This window comes from Poromitra crassiceps (assembly GCF_964638095.1).
Source record: "Poromitra crassiceps genome assembly, chromosome: 1".
Taxonomy (NCBI): Eukaryota; Metazoa; Chordata; class Actinopteri; order Beryciformes; family Melamphaidae; genus Poromitra; species Poromitra crassiceps.
The window spans coordinates 64,931,670-64,942,848 of NC_139623.1; the positions used below are offsets into that span (position 1 = coordinate 64,931,670).

General features: G+C 44.0%; 1 pseudogene across 1 annotated transcript; it reads left to right on the forward strand.

Moving 5' to 3' along the window:
- Window positions 1–7,633: 7,633 nt before the first annotated feature.
- Window positions 7,634–8,983, forward strand: LOC310790555 (serine incorporator 2 pseudogene; annotated as a pseudogene). The gene has a single exon. The product of its transcript is annotated as a serine incorporator 2 pseudogene (transcript).
- Window positions 8,984–11,179: the final 2,196 nt, after the last annotated feature.

Here is an 11,179-nt window from a genome sequence, read left to right on the forward strand (position 1 = left end):
TTGAAAGTAATGTATAATAATTTCGGAGGCACAAAATTACTAACATAAGACCCTAAATAACATAGTTAGAACGTTTTTGTGGATTTTGGTTTCCAGGGACTTTAACATTTGGATTCTTTATTAGGGCCTATTAGCAGGCTATTTTGATCATGTACAGTAGCTGCAAAAATAATAGATTCTGCTTTCCAGGATGGAGGGGTTATGTGGTGTTTTCTGTCTATTTCCAGCAAGGTATTTGTTGTGATTAATCTCTGCCTGACTCCAGGACGTCCTGCCGCGAGGTATTCATGTGACCAGCTGGAGTCACCAGATGCATCGATGGATTCCTGCGCTGAGCGATTGACTGCTGTTCGGATTCATAAGCAGGGCGATTGACTGTGGCTTGGATTCATAAGCTGCATGATTGACTGCTGTTGGCACAATAGCTGCCAGCGGCGCAAGTGGTGGTTGACAAACGACAGAGTTGAGGTGGCGACGAGGGAAATTACCCTGGCTCTCCGCGAAGCCACCCGGCAATCATCCCCACATCCCCGTGTCTTTCTCACTGCCTTTTTACTGCCACACTCAATCACTGCCAAATAGATAATAAAGACAGAACTTCAGTGGAAGAGCTTTGTGTGGAAATGTGCATATGAGCGTGGGGTTATTACATACATTACTTGTGGTGCTGAGACATTTCACATTTGCACTACAGAGAGAACAGCCTCTCTGGTGCAGTCGGCCTATAGGGTCAATCAAGACACCTCCGTGATTATGAATATCTGTATGCTACTTGTGGCAACAAGCAATATGCCATTAAATATGAATTAAATTAATTTGACTGCAGGAAATAAAATAAAAAAGCTCATGAATTGCCATTGTCTGTTTTCTCTCACACATTTAATTGTCTTGAGAAAAACCAATCACTGAGCGCTGACTGCTTAACTCAATTTGTATAATGTTTTAATTGACTGTACAGTAGTCAGGTGGCAGCCATTATGAAGAGTGGCTGAGGGAAACACCACATTACACTGTATTAAAGTCAATTAATTGGAAAAGTCCTCTGTGAGGGCTACGCTACTTCAATGCCACTCCTTCTCCCCTGTAAGCATTTTTATACACTCGCACTTAAATGTTTTATAATGGCAAGAGCGCAATCAGTGGGGATGCAGGAGATGCAGTGTTCTCAGCTAGAGAGTTTAATGTTGGAGGAAAGTTTGGACTCTGATGGATGGCTTTTGTTCTTAGCTCAACAGAGTCAGAGGCTTTCTTTGTGTCAAGTCAGTGATGTTGCAGCAGAAAAAGTGGCAGGCAGCAGTGTGGATCTTTACGAGCAGGTAGTCGAAGAGACAGGCAGAGTTTCTAGGGTACTTTTTATCTGAATGTTTAATACCTACTGCTTGATGCTCTCCCATATAGATGGTAAACATAAACTACGGTAATTCAACTATTTGAACTATGATCAGTTATCTACGCAGCAAAGTCATAACCAAACCATAAATGTACCATAGAGGTGAACTGAGAGAATGATTTACTTCTCAATGTCTAAAAATGGCTAATACAGAGTAGAAGAGATTATCCAGAGACTATTACAATTCATACCAATGCAACTTGACTGATGGTTTAATTTAGACGCTTAAACACTGTGGGCCTCTGTGAGTGTGGACATGCAGAGCGTTGCTTCGCTGTTTTACTTTGTAATGAGGCTCCCCAAGCGTTGTCAGCGGTGTTAACTTAAGGGTGACCCATAAAACCCCAAGACACTGTTATGACCTAACCTGTTGTGGGTATAGGACTATAGGCCAAGTTGCTAATACGTTTTAAATGAACACAGGATAACTGTCAAGATTCTCAAAAGAGCTTAGGCCTCCTGTATAAATGTGGCACATGTAAAAAAAAGTTTGCATACTCTGGTTTTCACACACACGTCGGGATGTACGTATAAAAATGAATGTGACGTCAGAATGTGCAGGCCATCCTGTCAACTTTAGACCATGCAAACGCACACTTGTCTGGCTTCATCAGTTGCCAACACCAAACTACAAAGTAATGAAACTCTCAAAATGTTTCAAAATAATGTTTTTGTTTAATTTACTGCTATATCTATGACATATGAAAAACAACAACTATTGATTATTTTTATTATGGTTTAAAATACATGCTACAGCATGCTGGGATGCGTCATCAGTGATGTTAGCTGGAGTCGTAAGGTGTTTCGGGTCTGTCAACATCATACACCCTCGCCCAGTAGACCCGGCCGAGGCCGATTAAGACCCCGACCCGCGTCCCAGAAGCAGCCGCTCACAGATCAGCCTTCCTACTCTGTCTGCAACGTTGCCCACGGAAGGGTTGATCACGCCCAATCCGCTGCAATAGAGTTAGTGCTACACCACACTATTGTAAGACCCTTCGGTGCATGGACGGTCTAAGGCCCTGTGTGGGTGACTCCATGCCGGGCTCCTCCTACATCTCACCAGACCCTCCCGGGGTAAAGGCAATCCTACCATGGGCAGAGAGGACGCTTCAAGAAGGCCTGTGCGCTGCACATCATTCGCCTGCGGCGAGCACCTCGCTCTAGCCTGAAGGACCCCAGGCCGCGCCGATCTTTGCACAGATTTTCAGGAGGCTAATCCGTAGCGTTTGTGGATTTCTCCCTCACGAGAGAACCAGGATGGGGTGCTAATCCCATCCCGTACCGGATTTCGTCTCTCCGACCGTCAACTGCGTGTGGTGTGAATGTGAACATAACTGTCGTTCTCCCATGAAAGTTTGTTGTTTTAGATCACAACTTCTGCGTGGGAAGTGGGCGCCTCTTTCAGGCCCCGTTTGTAGCAGGGAGGCAATGGGTCCCATTTTTATAGTCTTTGGTATGACTCGGCCGGGGATCGAACTCACACAACCTCCCAGTCTCAGGGCGGACACTCAGACCACAAGGCCACTGAGCTGGTTTTGACAAAAGTATCAAAACGCCTGTTGTCCAGCTCAGTCTTGTTGTCACTGGCGTGATTGTTATATAGTGCAGTCTATATGAATGGTTCTATTTCTTTTTACTCTGGCACAGACTATTGATGAATGGATGTGCCTGTGTATGTGGCACTGTTTATTTACATATAGCCTATATGCAGTGATTAGCCTAATTTGTCTCTAAAATATAGCACATTTTAAATATTTTGTGTAACTTGTGAATATAAACTCTTGATTTACCATCTAAATGTGTGTGCTGCATATAGCCTTGTGTAACTGGACTCATCAGTCTCAACATACAGTGTGGCATAGGGCTAAATACACAGTCAGTCTTCAGCTCATTGAAGCACTTACATGCATAATGTTGGGTTGGGGATTTGGCTCTCAATGGAAAAGCAGTAGGCCCTCCTCGTCTAATATTAGAGCCTAATTCACACCCTATCAATCATATTATTATTATTTCTTATATTAGTGGTTCTCAACCTTTTTACACAAGTACCTGATAAATTACCACCATATGAATGTATGAGAGGGAGGGGCCCCCGCGTACCACCTGTACCACAGGTTGAGAGGAGAGCCACTGTCTATTTATGTAGAAAAAGTTAGCCCTGTAAATATTTAAGCCCCCCCTTAGCCCCCCCCAGCCACAATTGGCTGGAGCCGCTACTGCCTACGTTTTAATAAAACATGTTTCCCTTGCTTGTATGTAAATAATAGTTGTGGTCCTGAAAACATGGAAACAGCAGCTTGGGGGTGACCAAAGTGTAGAGGCCAGTAACGGCTGGCGGCCATTTTGGAAAATGGTCATCAGAAAACCCATGTTTGACATAAACACATTGTTTCACACGAGATGACCCTGATTGTTGAAATACTGTGAGTGGCTTACAAAATCTAAATGCTTACAAAACATGTTTCACTTTAACTTGTATGTAAATAATATTTGAGGTCCATAAAACGTGTTCTATGCCTAACGGCTGGCTGCCATTTTGGAAAATGTTAATCACAATGCCAATCTGCAATGCCCTACTATCCAGATGTATATATATCTATATCTATAAAAGTATAGAGTATATCTATAAAAACATATCTGCAAAATGTGGTGCTTGTATGACAAAATGAACGATTGGTCTCATATGTTGAGCTACGGCTGGTGGCCATTTTGGAAAATGGTCATAGAAATGCCAATCTGCAATGGCCCAATATCCAGATGTCTCCTACATATTTTAAGGTATTTCTGTGCCAAATTTGGCACTTGTATCACTAAATGAACAATAGCCACACGAATAGGCCTATAATGTAGGCTACACACATAATATAATGAAATGACCAAGTACTTTGTAAACGTCCATATCATTTTGAATTACTATTTCTATTTGGTTCTCAGGCTTACTAGGATCTATATTATGGCTGGTATTGCATGTGGGTCCAATGGGATAGGAAATGTAGACAAATCGATGGTGGCCATTTTGAAAAATGTCTGCCACAGCCACCAGGGGGCAAATTTGTGATGCCCCAATATTCAGTTTTGTTTAGAATATATCTGGACATATCTGCAAAATCTGGTGCTTTTATCACAAAATGAACGATAGGTTAGCTATGCCACCCCACTACTGTTATATCGCCAAAGATTGGTAGGTTGGTATAAAAAAAAATCTGGATAGTGGGTGACATTTCCAACCTATGTGCAAAGTTTGGTTACTGTGGGCCTTAGAGTTTCTGACGTTCTGGTATATACAGTTTTACAGAAGAAAAAGAAAAAGAAAAAGAATAAGAATAAGAATAATAAGAATAAACATAGCAAATACAATAGGGTTTCCAGCCCCATCGGGGCTTGAACCCCTAATAATAACACATTTACGCAAGAAAAACAAGGCCAGGTCGAAACCTGGCATAGCCCCGGTGCATGGTATCGTCACCCATTTTTTCCAAAGGTGGGTTGTATAATTTTAGATAGGTATTATCATGCTAATGCCTGTGCAAGTGGTCATTTTTGTGATCGGTTTGTTTTTAAGTAGTTATTTGACATATAAAAAGGGATGATTGACAGCTGTGGCAGCCAGTCTCAAGCCGTCATTGGCTGGACAGGCTCTTCACCTTATAGATCTATTTTACATAGAGAAGACACTGCTTGGTAAAACCATGGGTAAAACAAAAGGAAGACACTGCTTGATCTGTCTACCAGACTGTATATCGATGGACCGCAATAAAAAGGACATTGTTTTGAGAAAGGTGCGCAAAGTTGGTTGAGGACTGAAGTTTGTTACCGAGAGCACCTCGGAGTCTGGCTGCTAGGAGCAATCTCCGACAACGAAATTCAGATATTCGTACAGGCGTCATGTTGATAAACTAATCTCAAAGTGGGAATCTACATGGTTACTTTTGGCGAGACAAAAAAGATTACAACTTAAAATGCCATATTTACAGAGCTAGACTGTTAAATACACAACACACTGTGCGCAAATCTAGAAACAACAGCTCTACATAAGAAAGTTCAGAGGGGCGGGGACTAGGGATGCAACGGTATGATTTTTTGATGGTATGATAACCTTGGACAAAAATACCACGATTTCACGGTATCGCGGTATTGCGGACCTTTATGTGGCATAAAAAATGCCAATGAACAAAACGTATTTTATTAACAGTTTGCTGAATTGTGGACTGAGAAAAAATAAAGTCATGTTAATGTAACCTCCAACTGTAATGACAGTTAGGCTAACTGGCAAGTATGTGTGTGCTTTGGTAATATAGTATGTAAACGATTTAGTTCATCTAATTAATTTGATGTAAAACTAAAACATAACAATCAAATACACACTTCTTTTGTAATGGGTGAACACTGGACACAAATAATTATTGTTTCCTCACACACCCCCCTCACTCTCTCACACAGGACACATACACACACAGCCCTGTCCCTGTCTCTCTCTCTCTCTCTCTCTCTCACACACACACACACACACACACAGCCGTCCCTGTTTCTGTTTCTGTCTCTCACACACACACACACACACACACACACACAAAGTTTGTGCGTAAATTTCCACTGCCAGATTGGAGGAGTCTTTCGTCTAATGTTACTTCTCTTCAGTGCAATACGTTTTGATAACGACCTGCTGTACAGCGACGTTCGCTCAGTCAACTAACGTGTCGTTAACGTTAGTTAGAGGACAAAGATAGCTGGTGTTAGCTAGCTAATTAGCCATGTTAGCTGCCTCAGTACTGAGGCAGCTAACATGGCTAACGTCGTTAGCCTATAGAGAGTATTTATCTGACGTTTATGTTAGCTACTCCTCAAACCTGCGGGTGGAAATGGTTTATGCGATGCGATGTATGTTGAAGCAAGACAACGTTTTAACCTTGAATGTGACAAATTACGACGGGTCGTGCTCACGCAGATCTAAGCCCTGGCCATCCTAGGCTCAACGCGAGACTCATCAGTCATTCGGATGAGTGTCGCGTTGAGGCTATGGCCATCTGTATTTTTACAATAGCCGAAATATTCCCATACAGCCGACATTTTTAGATGGGGGAAAGTTCAAGGGGGTCCTTGCGTTCTCCTGCTTTATCACACACACGGTTGTAAACACACAGGGACAGGTTGAGGTGCAAATCCCTTTGTTTTGAGAGTGAACAGCGCATGTGCACAGATCCTCTGGCTGCAGCACTGGGGCGGCGGCGCCCTCTAGTGGCCGGCTGCCATTTCCTCGCCAAAACCCGTGCATTGGCGACATGCGGGAACATGAGGCCCCTGGTGCATTACCAGCACCGGGGCCAAAAATCAGATAACATCACATAATGTCTTCTTTAATCTGGTGGAAGCATTTTCAATCGATGATGGTTTATAGTGGGACTTACCCTGGGATGATATCTCGATTCGATTTCACAATGTCTCTGTGTGTAAGGAGAGAAGGATTTATGACATGACTGATGGTATCACAATGGCTCTCTGCTTAAGTTATTTCTGACAGACACTGATGATGTCAAAGACATTGTGACATCATCCGAGACACCCATAAGAGGGTCCCAATGAAAGAAAAAAAGTGGATGGGTCGCCGATGATGTCATACAGTTCTAGACGGCTCCCCCTGTTTACGAGGTCACTATTTATTTTTTTACATTCACGAGCAATTGTGATGTCACCAGTGATGTCACTCGAGCTAATGTGATGTCATCGTGAGTGATAAATCACTAATGATGTCATGTAATAATGACTCTGTGCATAACAGAACGATTTATCACATCCATCTTCTTTCGGCCATAATGGACACGTATGACATCATCGGCAACCTGGCCACTTGGCCCCTAGTGGCTACATATGACATCATCGGTGGCCTGGCCGCTCGGCCCCTAGTGGCCAAATATGACATCATCGGCGACCTGGCCACTTGGCCCCTAGTTGCCACGTTGCTCGAGTGACATCACTGATGACATAATCACTGATGACATCATTACTGATGACATCATCACCAATGACATCACAATTGCTCGAGTAAGATCACTGATGACATCATCATGATAACATCACAATTGCTCTGTGCGGAAGTGATTTGTGACAGCCACTGATGATGTCATAGATGTTGTGACATCATCAGTGATGATGTCATAAAACACAGAGTGGTGTCACTGTTAAATCACTGACTCAAATTGTGTTTTTCTTAGTTTTATCCGAAAAATTGGGAGTTAAAACAAAATGGGAGCTTGTATCGGATTGTGTTCACTTGCCAGCTGTGCATCGTGTCTGTGCGGCTCAGCCCCCTGCCTCCTGTCATCATGTTGTCCCTCCACGTACAACTCCACCATGACACGACTGGGCTTCTCCTTCCTGCTGCTGCTGGGCACGCTTGTGTCAGTCATCATGATCCTCCCAGGCATGGAGACACACCTGAAGAAGATTCCAGGCTTCTGTGTGGGTGGCACCTCCATACCTGGCATCGAGAACCAGGTGAACTGTGACACCATCGTGGGCTACAAGCTGGTGTACCGCATGTGCTTCGCCATGGCCTGCTTCTTCTTCCTCTTCTCCGTCATCATGATCAGAGTGCACAGCAGCAAGGACCGTCGCGCCTCCATCCAAAACGGCTTCTGGTTCTTCAAGTTCCTTCTACTGTTTGTTATTACTGTGGGAGCTTTCTTCATTCCACATGGGCCCTTTAATACTGTGTGTTACTACTTCGGCGTGGTGGGCTCTTTCATCTTCATCATCATCCAGCTCATCCTCCTGGTGGACTTCGCTCACACCTGGAACCAGTCTTGGATGGAGAAGGCAGAGGATGGCAACGCAAAGTGGTTTGCAGCTCTCCTGTCCGTCACCCTTGTGTACTATGTCTTGACCTTTGTTGCCGTAGTGCTGTTGTACCTGTTCTACACACAAGCTGACGACTGCACTGAGCACAAGGTCTTCATCAGCCTCAACCTCATATTCTGCATTGGTGTCTCCATCGTGGCCATACTGCCCAAAGTCCAGGAGGCTCAGCCCTACTCTGGCCTGCTCCAAGCCTCCCTCATCTCTCTCTACACCATGTACCTCACCTGGTCCGCCATGACCAACAACCCCAACCGTCAGTGTAATCCCAGCTTGTTGAGTTTGGTCGCCAGCAGTCCGACTCAACCGTCCCTCGCCCGCAATCCTGCCGAGGTCCAATCCCACGATGCACAGAGCATTGTGGGATTGGTCATCTTCATCTTCTGCACTCTCTATGCCAGCATCCGGTCATCTAACAACACCCAGGTGAACAAGCTGATGGAGACGGAAGTCAGCTACGAGGCGGTGGCTGGCGAGGATGGGGTCTGCCATGCCGTGGACAATGAGGAGGACGGAGTCACCTACAGCTACTCCTTCTTCCACTTCAGCCTGTTCCTGGCCTCTCTCTACATCATGATGACCCTCACCAACTGGTACATGCCGGGCAGCAACTACCAGGCCATGCAGTACAGCATACCAGCTGTCTGGGTGAAGATCTGCTCCAGCTGGCTTGGCCTGGCCTTGTACTTCTGCTCCCTGGTGGCCCCTGTACTCTTCCCCGACAGAGAGTTTTGGTAGAAGACCTAACCGGAGCGAAGAGCCTGTTATTTGCACTGGGTTGGCCAGTGCTACTCACCGTAAGACCTCAGCGTGGGAGTCGCCAGAGCGCTGGAGAGACGAGAGTTGGCACGGAAGGAAGCGAAGGAAACCATGTCATCCTCGTCTTCCCGTCGCAAGGCGTAACGTCCATGCTGGATTGGCCAACGCCCAAAGCTGGTCAGACACCCAGGGTGGGCGAGCCGGCGTCCACTTCCTCATCGTCGCTGGTGGGATCGTTGTCGTCAGCGTCGTCCATCTGGTGCTGGAAGTAGAACCAGCCACTCCTGCCGCCGGGCCTTAGTGAAGATCAGTGGAGTTCAGAAGGCCAGGGTATCTGGTTGGCACTTCGGCGTTGGCGTAATTTTTCAGAATCGAAGGTTGGGGCTTGGTCATGATGTGTTTGTGTTTTTGTGTACCTGTGTTATTGTGTGTCTGTGTCATCGTGTGCTGTATGTGTGTGTCTATTCTTCAGTAATGTAGCGGTAAATCAAAAGAAAGGTAAAATATGGCCTCCAGGCAAGGAGCCACTGGTATGAACAAAAATGCAATCATGAAATTAATAAAATTAATTTTTTCCTTCATTAAAAAGGACCCTATTTTCACATATTTTCCTTCAGCATGACACTACTTGCTACACTGAATGTCTAATGAGAATTTACTTCACTCCTCACTTTCCAGACATCCCTCAAAACCATCCAACACTTCAATGTATGACTTTCTTTCCTTTTTCCCCTTCTGAATATGACTTTTTTTCATCTGTATGACTGCTACTGTTATTACGATGTTTTAGTTTGTGCCTTGTCATTTCAGTGTTCTATTGACTCAACCCATAGTGATTTTAACCTGTTTGGAAAAAATATGCTATATTTTTTGCATGCGGTATTGGAAATATTTTCAGTAGGGATGCACGATATGGATTTTTAGAGCCGATACGATAACCGATAAATATATTCTTCTTGGCCGATAACCGATACGATATAACCGATAATTATTATAATAAAAAAATATATATATATATATATTTTTAGTTTTTAACTTGTATTTTATGCACACCTGGGGTTAAAAAAGGGTTAGGGTAGATGTATGGATGTAGTGAGCATAGCTCTGACCTAACCAATTCTAACTGACATCACTGTGAACGCAAAACAAAGAAAACTTCTGATAATAATATGATTGTTTTAATAAAGTGTATCACTCAATTATAGTCAATACAAAAATAAAGGCTTTTATAGAACGGAAAGCCAAGCTGCTTAGTCTGCAGATAAAACACAATGACAAAAGGCATAGTAATTTAGACTCTTATTGTCATACTGATCTGTTAAAATTGTGCATGGGTTCCAGTTCTCAGTGAGTTGTAGCCTGGGCCCAATGAATGGGGGAGGAACAACACCATCTGTGTTGTTTCACTTTTTACTGAAAAATGCTGCCACCAGATTAAAGAAAAGAACCCTATGTTGACTGACTGATGCTTTTTATGTAGCCTAATGTGCGCGACTGCGCCTTTGTTTTCATTATTGGCTGTTAGATGGCTCTGTCCAGCACTATGGTCCAGCAGCTAACGCTAACTAGCGCGGTTAGCTTAACGTTAGCGAGTGGTTGCGAGTTAAATACACAATCCCTGGATGTTTCATTTCGGGTAAAGGGGTTTCCATTAGTTATAAGTTTACGCAAGCTCTGTGTATTAAGTGCTTTTGCGGGGCTGTTTGATCACAAGCCACAGACTGTAAATGTCACAAGCATTTTGTCTGCCAAGCGGACGAGCCTGCAGGGTAGGCCGCACGACGAGCTAATGCTAACAAAACTCGCTAACAATAACAACAAACATATCCGCTGCATCATCGCCAGCTTTGGTTTAACGTAATGCCAGTTTAGAGGTTTCCCCTCCTCTCGGAACCTGTGTGGGACATGGATTGCAAATTACAGTAGCTTGATAATTCTGAAACTGCAGCAACACACTGGCAGCAGCCATGTTTGCGTCGCAGCTGTGATGTCACGAATGTGCGACAACAAAAGCTTCGCTTCCGAGGCAAAAAATAAAGCAGGATTATTATCGGATAATTTATCGGAAAAAGGCCATTATCGGAATAATAAATAATAACGCAAATGGCCATATTGGCCGATAATTTATCGGTCCGATAATTATCGTGCATCCCTGATTTTCAGTATTTGAAAATA